This window comes from Aegilops tauschii, chromosome 3 (assembly GCF_002575655.3).
Source record: "Aegilops tauschii subsp. strangulata cultivar AL8/78 chromosome 3, Aet v6.0, whole genome shotgun sequence".
NCBI lineage: Eukaryota > Viridiplantae > Streptophyta > Magnoliopsida > Poales > Poaceae > Aegilops > Aegilops tauschii.
The window spans coordinates 576,636,398-576,648,898 of record NC_053037.3 but is presented as its reverse complement, the minus strand read 5'-3'; positions in this window follow the sequence as shown (position 1 = coordinate 576,648,898).

Genomic DNA, 12,501 nt, shown 5'->3' with positions numbered 1-12,501 from the left:
GGCCCAACTATCCGGGGACGAATTACAAGAAGCTTGGGATAATGAGTTCAAGACATACGACACCTTTAGCAAACAGAACTTCATAATGCGTGCCTGGTACATGTACTCGACGCATGACTTGCCGGCGTATGCGCTATTTGTTGGCTGGTGTGTGCATGGAAGGTTCCCGTGCCCCACATGCAAGGGAGCTCTTGAGTTTCGTTGGCTGATGGCAGGGCACAAGTATACTTGCTTCGACTTGCATACAACGTTTCTAGATCCTCGCCATAAGTTCAGGAAAGACAAGAAGAACTTCATCAAAGGTAGAGTTGTCAAACACTCTGCACCACCTGCATTGACAGGCCAACAGACCCTAGATCAGTTAAACGCTCTCGAGCCAGATCCAGAGCGTCCAAGGTATTTCAAGGGGTATAATAAGGAACACGCCTGGACTCAGAAGACATGCTTGTGGGATCTTCCTTACTTCAAAGACCTCCTTTGCCCACACAACATCGAAGTGATGCACACTGAAAAGAATATGGCCGAAGCCATTTTTGGTACATTGTTCGGCATAGAGGGGAAATCAAAGGATAATACTAAGGCTAGAGTCGATCAAGAGGAGCTATGTGATCGACCGTTACAAAACATGCAAGAATCGAAAGGAAAGCGGAACTGGACGAAGCCAAAGGCATGGTTCAATCTTGGAAGGCCAGCTATGAGGGAAATTATTTTGTGGGTGAAAATGCAATTGATGTTCCCCGATGGGTATGCAGCAAATCTAAAGAGGGGAGCGAGTCTTGGAAAATTGAAAATATTTGGTCTAAAAAGTCATGATTGGCACATATGGATTGAGCGGATAATGCCGGTGATGTTGCGTGGCTTCATCCCTGAGGATGAATGGCCAGTACTGGCAGAGCTGAGCTATTTCTTCCGTGTTCTTTGTGCGAAAGAACTATCGCTTGGCCTCCTAGAAGAAATGGAACAGTTGGCGCCGGAGTTAATCTGCAAGTTAGAGATGATCTTTCTGCCAAGCTTCTTTAATCCAATGCAACACTTGATTTTTCATCTCCCGACCGAGGCAAGATTGGGGGGGGGGCGTGCAAAATCGTTGGTGCTACTCAACTGAGAGGATGCAGAAGACGCTTCGAGCAAAATGTAAAAATAAACGTAGAATTGAAGCATCGATGGCCGAGGCATTCATCATTGAGGAGGCGGCAAACTTCGTGATAGCACACTACGAAGCCAAAAATTGTCATTTGCATAATCCGAAGCCTCGGTACAATGCTGACGACCCTAAAAAGGGTCGATCCAACCTCAGCCTGTTCAAAGGGAATCTCGCACCAGCCAGTGGTTGGAAACCAGTATCGTTGGATGTTGAAGAATGGCGGGCCATTTCGTTGTATCTCTTCAACAACCTAACAGAAGTGCGGCCGTACCTCGAGTAAGATCTCGGTACATTGTTTCGCAACTTCTAATTCCTTTGAACTGCTCTTATTCCTGGATATTTGATGCAGTCGATACGTCGCCATATTCTCGTATGGAGCGGTGATCCAAAAGGATTCCGTCGAAGAGTATGAGCTTCTGGCAAAGCAAGGAGGCGAATATCCCGGTTTCATCTCTTGGTTAAAAAAAGGTAATTTACAATAGACCATTTCATTTCTTTGGATAATTTGCAACTAATGCAACAATCCTTTTGTATTAAACTTGTAGGCTAATTCATAGATTATGGATGCCGAATTGAGACAAGTAGCTAATGGTTTTGACTATAAGGTCCGTTCATTTGACAAATACGACATCAATGGGTATCGCTTTCGTACCTATGGCGAAGAGCTATCTATGGCCGACCGAAAGTCTACAAATTGTTGTGTCTCTGCTATCGGCGAAGGAGATATCGAGTATTATGGAAGAGTTGAAGAAATTTCTGAACTTCAATTCTATGGTGAAAACCCACCAAACGTCGTAGTCTTCAGATGTTATTGGTTCCAGCGGAGAGAGACTAGAAGGACTCATGAACATATAGGGCTAGTAGAAATCAAACAAAGCACCCATTTGGATGTTCCCGATGTCTATATTACGGCTCAACAGGCAACCCAAGTTTTCTATCTACCGTGGGCCTGTCAAAGTGATCCAAATCTCAGTGGTTGGGATGTCGTTTATGAAGTGCCGCCACGTGTTAGACCACCTCCCCCCAATGAAGAGGATTATGAACCTCACATTAACCAAGACACATATGACGAAGGAGAATTCTTCCAAGAAACACGTCTTTCCAAGAAACGTTTCAAGAACCGCTCTACTCCACCCCAGAACATTGAAGTAGACAACGATAGTGAATCCGACTTCACCCCTGAGCTGGAACAAGAAGAGCTGGAACAAGAAGAAGTTACTGCTGTAGATGACCTGTCAATGCTTGAACGATTACGTAAAGGAGGCCTTCCACATGTTGATGCATTTATTGATGATGATGATGAGCACGTCACTGATAGTGATGATGATGATGCATTTAATGATCCTAAAGCAAATATAGACGATTCAGAGTAATATTAGTAATGTGAGGTATTCAATTTTTTATTATGTTCATGATGATGATACACTTAAATTATATACATATTATTCATGTCAGGTATTCAATTTTTTTATGTTGTACTAATTTCGTTTACTTTTTGTCATTGCAGGTGTTGACAGGATGGTGGGCAAGGGTCCAGAGCGCCCCGAGCCTCCTGCGAGCGCTACTGGGAGGGGTGGTTCCATTATTCCACCCCAGCCCCTCCGGAGAGCGCTGCTAGACAGTATGCAGATAGCAGCGGCGGGTGTTTCTTCTTCGGCTGGGAGAGGTCAGGGGAGGACGAAGAAGGCTGCTAGAGGTGGATGTGGCAGCGGGAGAGGTAGGAAGGCTGCTATGCCTTCCTCGCCGCCACCCCCAGCTGATTCACCCGACCACATGACTACTCCGTCTGACGTGGACCCGTCTCGGACTCCGGTCCATGAGCCTCCGGTCACCGATCCTTCGCCCCACCATACTCGGGTCGCCGATCCTTCGCCCCACATGAGTCCGGTCCCAGAGTCTTCGTCCCAGAAGACTCCGGTCCCGGCGTCTTCTTCCCACGAGACTCCGGAGGCTAGTGGCCCTACTGATGGTAGCGAGGACACCTTGTCTGATGATAGCTACAGCGACGACGAGCTGGTTGAGAAGGGCAAGAAGGTCTACAAGCGTGGCGGTACAAAGCTCCCGCCCGTGCCGAAGACCCCCGACCAGAGGTGGTTGATTGCACCTAATGGGTTGAAGTAAGTGCATTTACTCTTTTTTAACCTTTTTCCTTCACGTTTCTTCAAATTAATATCTAATGCGTTGGCCTTGTCATACTGCAGGGGCTGGGTACACCCCCGTGGTGTCCGCAGGCCCAACCAGGTCCTGGGTGTGCTTTGCCGGCAACACTTCCCTGGGTGGGTCATGTTGCCCGGAGAGGGTCAGGTTCCACAGCTAGCACTGAGCTGGGAGTTGTACTCGGTTGCCCCGGTCCCGCCGGAGGAGATGGTCGCCGGTGTCTTGTGCGAGACGGTGGCCGACATTGTGTTCCGTCGGTTTTGGGTAATTTCTCCTTTACAGAATTTAAAATCAACACTACCTAGTGATTATACTAATCAGTGTTGTCTTGTTTGATTGTAGACCTTCTACAGGGTTTCAGAGGGAGAGCAGGAGGATGCGTCTATGGTTGTCGAAGCCGAGTGCAAGCGCCTACTTCAGAACTTACGGCACGAGGCTCGGGTGCAGGCCGTTCGAGACTACTACGCCTCGAAGGGTATTAGGAGGGCCAAGAGGAAGTGTCGCGGCAAGTTTCTGAGTAAGGAGAAGTACATGCAGATAATTACCTATTCTTAAGGCCGTGAACTTAGTTTTCTTGATTTGATTCGTAGGCGTAGCGCTGAAATTTCTCTTGACTAACTTAGGTGCCCCTGAGATGGTGTGCGGATAAGATGGACTGTTTGGAGGCGTTGGTGGATGCGTGGTGCTCTCCCCAATGGCTAGTCGAACACCATAGGGCCAAGGATAAGCGTGACCAAATGGAAGGTGTGCCACACCATCAAGGGAGCTCCAACCTGTTTGAGTACGGGGATCACTGGGTATGTGGTTTGCTACATGATTCATGCAATTTCATTCTTCATGCTAGCATTTTTCCCTTCCAAAATGACTTAATATGCTTAAAAATGGCATAACTACCTTGGATAGTTCATTTATGACATAATTAGCTCTAAAATGACATAATAACCTTAGATAGCTCCATAAAATAACTAAATATGCTTTAGTTAGTTAAAAAATGGCATAACTACCTAGGATAGCTAAATAATGACCTAAACTAATCTTAGCTAGTTCATTTATGACATATTTAGCTCTAAAATGACATAATAACCTTAGATAGCTCTATAAAATGACTAAATATGCTTTAGTTAGTTAAAAAATGGCATAACTACCTTGGATAGCTCAATAACGACCTAAACTAATCTTAGCTAGTTCATTCATGACATAATTAGCTCGAAAATGACATAATAACCTTAGATAGCTCTATAAAATGCCTAAATATTCTTTAGTTAGCTAAAAAATGGCATAACTACCTTGGATAGCTCAATAATGACATAATTAGCATACTTTGGTCAAAAATGGCATAATAATCTTGGTTACCTCCAAAATGACCTGAACTTAGCTTATTTTCCTTGAAAATGACATAATAACCTTACTTAGCTCCAAAATGACCTATTTACATAGCAATATCATACTTCATGCTAGCTTGAGCCCTTAACTAATATTTTGCTCCTCTCTCTCAGGCGCACCACAACAAGAAGCCTGTGCCAAATCTGTTCGACCTCTATGGCATGGCCCATACTGCCCCGTACAAGAAGGCCAAGCCATTCTCGGAGTCTGACCTAGATCATCCAGAGAGCTTCACCAACATCTCCTCCCACCACAAGCTCGTGAGGTACAGAGACAAGGGGAAGGCGAGGAAAGGGGAGGACTTTAACCCGAGCCAGGATCCTTTTGATACAGAGCTGGTGATGATATCTGGTGGCAGGAGGTCCCATGGCTCCATAGCCATTGGTGATGGACTGATACGTTGTCCTAGGACTCTCCCGCAGATCAAGAAGTGCCAGAGTAGGTTTGATCCTAAGAGAAGGCCTCGGGCATGGGCCGCGGAGCTCGCCATGGCGGTTAGTTATACGGACTCTCTCACCTTTCCTCCATTACATTGTGTGTGCGTCCGTCGATGATTACAATGCTAACGAGGAGTGGTGTGTTACAGGCATTGGTTGAGAAAGAGAGATTGAACACCCAGGCGCTTTTTGAGGAGGCAAAAAGGGAGGCGGCGGAGAGGGAGAGGGAGATGGAGGAGAGGACGACTAAGCTGTTGGAGGAGGAGATGAACCGGAACGAGGCGTCTAACCGGGCCCTATACGAGCTCCTCGTGGTACGTTTCTCATGCATATTAGCCAAATCATGCACGTAATGTTCACATTACTAACTAATATGACTGACTCGTGAGAACCAAATGTGCAGACCATGTGCGAGAAAAACGGTCAGACCCCTCCGCCGATGCCCCAGATTGCTCCGGCAACCACGGTGAGTTTGATTTGAATGGTCGTTAGTTACTAGTATTCACATGTCAGTTGCATCATGCTAACGAGACATTATTGGAAATGATCTTTGGTGCAGCATGCCTCCCGACAAGCATCGACCAATCCTTCCGCGTCTGCCAATGGCGAAACCCCGACCGGTCCTTCACCTCCGTCTGCCACTGGCACAACCCCGACTGTTCCTTCACCTCCGTGATAACGGTATTTTTCTTCTTATTTAGCCTATTTAGTCGATTTATGACATAATTTAGCCTATTTAGTCCAGAAATGACATAATAAGATGAAGAAAATCAAGGAAGAGGAAGAAAAGAAGGAATAGGAAGAAAAGAAGAAGAAGAAGGAAGAAGTCTTCTTCTTCTTCTTCTTCTTCTTCTTTTTCTTTTCCTCCTCTTACTTGTTTTTATTCGTAAATGGCATAATAACCTTGCTAACCTCATAAATGTCATATACTTAGCTTGTTGTCTAAAATGACACAATAAGCTTAGTTAGGTCAAAAATGGCATAATTAGCTAGGTTAGCTAAAAAATGACCAAGTTTACCTAGGTTAGCTCCAATATGATCCATTTAACCTACGTTAGCTCCGAAATGACCTATTTACCTAGCTTAGCTCTAAATTGACCTACATACTTAGCATTTTTACCTACCTTAGCCCAAAAATGGCATTTTTACCTACATTAGTTAGAAAAGAAAAGAATAGGAGAGGAGAGAAAGAAAGAGAAGATAAATTCTTCTTCTTCTTTTCCTCCTCTTCCTTTTCTTCTGGCTAGTCTTCTTCTTCTTCTTCTAACTTTCATCTTTCCCAATTTGCAGATTTTCTTTAGATGAGGAAGCTTGCATTGATGGAGTGTACTATTCTTCTGGTGCTTCCTTGTTGTTTATGAAAACTTGTTTGGATATGTATGTCTATATGGATATGTTGTTGGAAACTTGTTTCTAGATATGTATGTATATATGGATATGTTGGATAGGATGGACTTTGTTGAACTATGTTGTTGGATATGTTGGATTTGATGAAATATGTTGTTGGACATGCTGTTATATGTTGTTGGATATGTTGGATATGTATGTATGTATATCTGTGTGTGAAATCCTGTCAAATTAAATGGATTCAAATAAAAACAGGGGATATATAGCCTCTTTGCCGTCTGCCACTGGGAACACATGGCAGCTACCTATAGAAACTGGGAACACTGGGCTGCCTATTTGGGCACTTTGTCGTCTGCCAGCAGACGGCAAAGCCCTTTGAATCTTTGCCGTCTGCTGGCAGACGGCAAAGTTCTCAAATAGGACTGGCAAACAGGGCCAGCCATGCCGTCCGCCAGCAGACGGCAAAGATTCAAAGCTCTTTGCCGTCCGCTGGCAGATGGCATAGAGGCCACGTGGTAGCTTCCCAGTGCTGGCTGAGCTGAGCTCTTTGTCGTCTGTCAGCAGACGGCAAAGAGCTTTGCCTCTTTGTCGTCCGCTGGCAGACGGCAAAGTACGCCGTTAACCCCTAACGGCTCTCACCCCACCCCACCGCCGTCCATGATCTTTGCCGTCTGCTGGCCTCCGACGGCGGACGGCCCAACCCTTTGTCGTCTGCTTCTATGAAGCAGACGACAAAGAAGGCTTTTGCTGGCACTCGTTCAGACGGATAGTTTGCCGTCCGCTGGTGGACGGCAAAGGGCTTTGCCGGCCGGCATGCATGCCTTTGCCGTCCACCATGGCAGACGGCAAAGAAGCTGATTCCGGTAGTGTACATGATGAATATCATCCGACACAATTATCATTGCCGATCCATTGCCGACGAGCTTTTCACATATTGATCTTTGCTAAGTTGCTTTTGTTGCGACTCCTGTTACGATCACTACAACACTGCTACTGTTACCTTTGCCACCATTACCGTTACTTCCATACTACTTTGCTACTAAATACTTAGCTGCAGATATTAAGTCTTCTGGTGTGGTTGAATTGACAACTCAGCTGCTAATACTTGAGAATATTCTTTGGCTCCCCTTGTGCCGAGTCAATAAATTTGGGTTGAATACTCTATCCTCGAAAACTGTTGCAATCCCCTATACTTATGGGTTATCAGAGTCATGCTAGTAAGTAATTGTGGATTGTTAGAAATACTTGTGTTAAAGTTGTTGATTCTTGTAGCATGCACGTATGGTGAACCGTTATGTGATGAAGTCGGAGCATGATTTATTTATTGATTGTCTTCCTTATGAGTGGCGGTCGGGGACGAGCGATGGTATTTTCCTACCAATCTATCCCCCTAGGAGCATGCGTGTAGTACTTTGTTTCAATGACTAATAGATTTTTGCAATAAGTATGTGAGTTCTTTATGACTAATGTTGAGTCCATGGATTATATGCACTCTCACCCTTCCACCATTGCTAGCCTCTCTAGTGTCGCGCAACTTTCGCCGGTGCCTTACACCCACCATATACCTTCCTCGAAACAACTACCATACCTACCTATTATGGCATTTCCATAGCCATTCCAAGATATATTGCCATGCAACTTCCACCGTTCCGTTTTATTATGACACACTCCATCATTGTCATATTGCTTTGCATGATTGTAAGATAGCTAGCATGATGCTTACATGGGTTGTCTATTTTTTATGTCATTTGCTACGCTAGATCATTCCACTTCCCGGTACACCGCCAGAAGCATTCATATAGAGTCATATTTTGTTTTAAGTATCAAGTTGTAATTCTTGAATTGTAAGTAAATAGAAGTGTGATGATCATCATTATTAGAGCATTGTCCCAGTGAGGAAAGGATGATGGAAGCTATGATTCCCTCACAAGTTGGGATGAGTCTCCGGACTTTATAAAAAATTAAAGAGGCCAAAGAAGCCCACCCAAAAAAAAAGAGAGAAAAGAGAGAAGGGACAATGTTACTATCCTTTTTCCACACTTGTGCTTCAAAGTAGCACCATGGTCTTCATGATAGAGAGTTTCCTATGTTGTCACTTTCATATACTAGTGGGAACTTTTCATTATATAACTTGTCTTGTATATTCCAATGATGGGCTTCCTCAATTTGCCCTAGGTCTTCGTGAGCAAGCGAGTCGGATGCACACCCACTTAGTTTGTTTTGAGCTTTCATAAACTTATAGCTCTAGTGCATCCGTTGCATGGCAATCCCTACTCACTCACATTGATATCTATTATGGGCATCTCCATAGCCCGTTGATATGCCTAGTTGATGTGAGACTATCTCCTTCTTTTTGTCTTCTCCACAACCACCATATTCTATTCCACCTATAGTGCTATATCCATGGCTCACGCTCATGTATTGCGTGAAAGTTGAAAAAGTTTGAGAACATCAAAAGTATGAAGCAATTTCTTGGCTTGTCATCGGGGTTGTGCATGATTTAATACTTTGTGTGATGAAGATGGAGCATAGCCAGACTATATGATTTTGTAGGGATAACTTTCTTTGGCCATGTTATTTTGAGAAGACATGATTGCTTTATTAGTATGCTTGAAGTATTATTTTTTTATGTCAATATTAAACTTTTGTTTTGAATCTTATGGATCTGAACATTCATGCCACAATAAATAAAATTACATGGATAAATATGTTAGGTAGCATTCCACATCAAAAATTCTGTTTTTGTCATTTACCTACTCGAGGACGAGTAGCAATTAAGCTTGGGGATGCTTGATACGTCTCCAACTTAGCTATAACTTTTGATTGTTTCATGCTATTATATTATCTGTTTGGATGTTTTATATGCATTAATATGCTATTTTATATTATTTTTGGGACTAACTTATTAATCCAGAGCCCAGTGCCGGTTTCTGTTTTTTCCTTGTTTTTGAGTTTCACAAAAAAGGAATATCAAATGGAGTCCAAACGGAATAAAACTTTACGATGATTTTTCTTGGACCAGAAGACACACGTAGGACTTGGAAACCAAGTCAGAAGAGTCCCGAGGCAACGGCAAGGGTGCAGGGTGCGCCCCCGGGGGGGACCCCCCTGCCTTGTGGGTCCCTCGGAGCTCTCCTAACCCTATTCTTCGACCTATAATTTCACAAATATTCCCAAACAACCAGAAGCGTCCACCAAAACACTTTTCCGCCGCCATAACCTTCTGTTCCCGTGAGATCCCATCTTGGGGCCTTTTCCAGCATCCTACCGGAGGGGGATTCGATCACGGAGGGCATCTACATCAACCCTATTACCCTTCCGATGAAGTGTGAGTAGTTTACCACAGACCTACGGGTCCATAGCTAGTAGCTAGATGGCTTCTTCTCTCTGCTTGATTCTCAATACCATGTTCTCCTCGATGTTCTTGGAGATCTATCCGATGTAATCTTCTTTTGCGGTGTGTTTGTCGAGATCCGATGAATTGTGGATATATGATCAGCTTATCTATGAATATTATTAGAATCTTCTCTGAATTCTTATATGCATGATTTGATATCTTTGTATTTCTCTTCGAATTATCGGTTTGGTTTGGCCAACTCGATTGGTTTTTCTTGCAATGGGAGAGGTGCTTAGTTTTCAGTTCAATCTTGCGTGATTTTACCCAGTGACAAAGTAGGGGTAGCGAGACACGTATTGCATTGTTGTCGTCAAGGATAAGAGATGGGGTTTTCGTCATATTGCTTGAGTTTATCCCTCTACATCATGTCATCTTACTCCGTTCTTTATGAACTTAATACTCTAGATGCATGCTGGATAGCGGTCGATGTGTGGAGTAATAGCAGTAGATGCAGGCAGGAGTCGGTCTACTTGACACGGACGTGATACCTATATTCATAATCATTGCCTTGGATATCGTCATAACTTTGCGCTTTTCTATCAATTGCTCGACAGTAATTACCCACCGTATTATTTGTCTTCAAGAGAGAAACCTCTAGTGAAACCTATGGCCCCCGGGTCTATTTTCCTCTATATATTTACAGATCTATATACCAAAAATACCTTTCTGCAATTTATTTACTTTTACATTTTAGTAATCTTTTATATCTATCTCTATCAGATGTCACCTTTGCAAGTGACCGTGAAAGGATTGACAACCCCTTTTTCGCGTTGGGTGCAAGTGTTTGATTGTTTGTGTAAGTGCATATATTGGGGACTTGCCTACTGGATTGATACCTTGGTTCTTAACTGAGGAAAATACTTATCTCTACTTTGCTGCATCACCCTTTCCTCTTCAAGGGAAAAACCAACGCAAGGTCAAGAAGTAGCATGAGCATGTTGCAATGCATTTTTCCTCATTTAAGGACATCCATTTGTTGTTTTGATTGTTTTGTTTTTTATGGCCAAATGGATGTACAAGAATGCCGAAGCAACTTCTCTAGCTATCTATTATTTCTTGTCTCAAATTCTCTTCTTGCTACATCACAATATTTGAACAAGTCTTTTTCGGACCCGGTGACGTGCACTCGGAGTCACCGATCTGTCAAAGACTGAATTCCAAAACCTTCTAAATGCCTCTCGGTTTGACCAACTCACTCTCATTCGGTCTCACCTAAATCATTTGATTCATCTGAATTTTCATCTCGGTGCAACCGATATGAACCGTCTCAGAGTCACCGATGTGTTGTATTGTTATCAGTTATACATCTCGGTGCCACCGATACGTTTTGATCGGAGCCACCGATAGCTGATGGGTATATATATCCCGCGATTCCGTACGGTTGAAACTTTCTCAAATGTTTCGTCCTCGCGCCCCACAACTTTTGTCGCCCCAGTCTTCGGACAGTCGCCATTGCGTCGAGCGCACCCTCGCCATTGTGGATTCCGCCGCTGTCAACGGAAATCTCTCCCTCCGTTGCTGCCGTAGAGGATTTGCACCAAGGTAGGGCAAAATCCGACCCCTTAGTGCCACTATTTCCGATTCAATGCATTAGGGTTTTTGCCATGATTCTTGCCACTGTTTGCAACCTCTATTCCAAGTATATTCCGTAGATAAGATTCGAGCGAAGATTTTAGATTTAATACTGGCCGCCTTGACCCTGGCTCCCCTGTCTCCATCGTGGTGCCTTCTCCCTGGCCGCCACCCACTCGTCATCATCGCGCCCGAGCCAGCCAGAAAGGCCATGCCCCAAGGATAGGTTCCAGGCGCACCGAGAATGTCGCCTTTGGGGTGCTCGCGTCACACAGGGTCATCAGGCCCAACACGCCCAACTTCAGTGACAGGCAGACCCGCGTCAAGGTGGTGCCGGTGTGCAGCTCCGCTTGTGTGAGGAAGATTGCCAGCTTCATGCCCAGGTTAATGACAAGGAGCTGGAGCTTCATCGCGGACAGGGGCAACACTCTCCACCAAGATCCTCAAGAGTCCATTCCCAGCTATATGTGTGTGTATGGTTTGAACATTCTCTGTGTTTCCTTTGTACAGGAGAATAGATCAACGAGCTGCACAGTGTCGATGAGCTGTGTTCATGGGTGGACGCCATGATAATGCTCCTTAGAGGTTCTACAAATGGATGCCTTACTTCATTGTCCTTTGGTGCCGGTGGTATGTCGGGGAGGCGGCCCCAGAAGGCGGTGCCGGTGGAGTGCGCTGGGCACGACGGAGCGGTGGATGTCGGGGCGGCAACCCCGAGAGGATCACTGTGGCGGTCAGGCTTATGTGGCAACGATGATGGTGGGAGGGATGTCGGCGACGCGACAATGGTTGCGGTAATCGGCTCTTCTCCGGCGTGTCCGCGGTATTGCCTCAGTTTGTTTGTTGCTATGGAGTCGAAGCTGCGGCGGCGAGCCCCTGTGGTATACGATGACTGGCTGCAAGTGGCCCATTCGGCGATCTTCCATGACGCCATCTTTCTCCTGGTTTCGTTCTTCTGAGTTCTCCGTCAGAGGGTGGGCTTTGCCCTGTGTGTGTCAGTCTTTGGGGGTAGGCTTGGCCCTCGTTGCTCCTGCTTTTGCCTGATTTTCCGTAATTAACTGGGC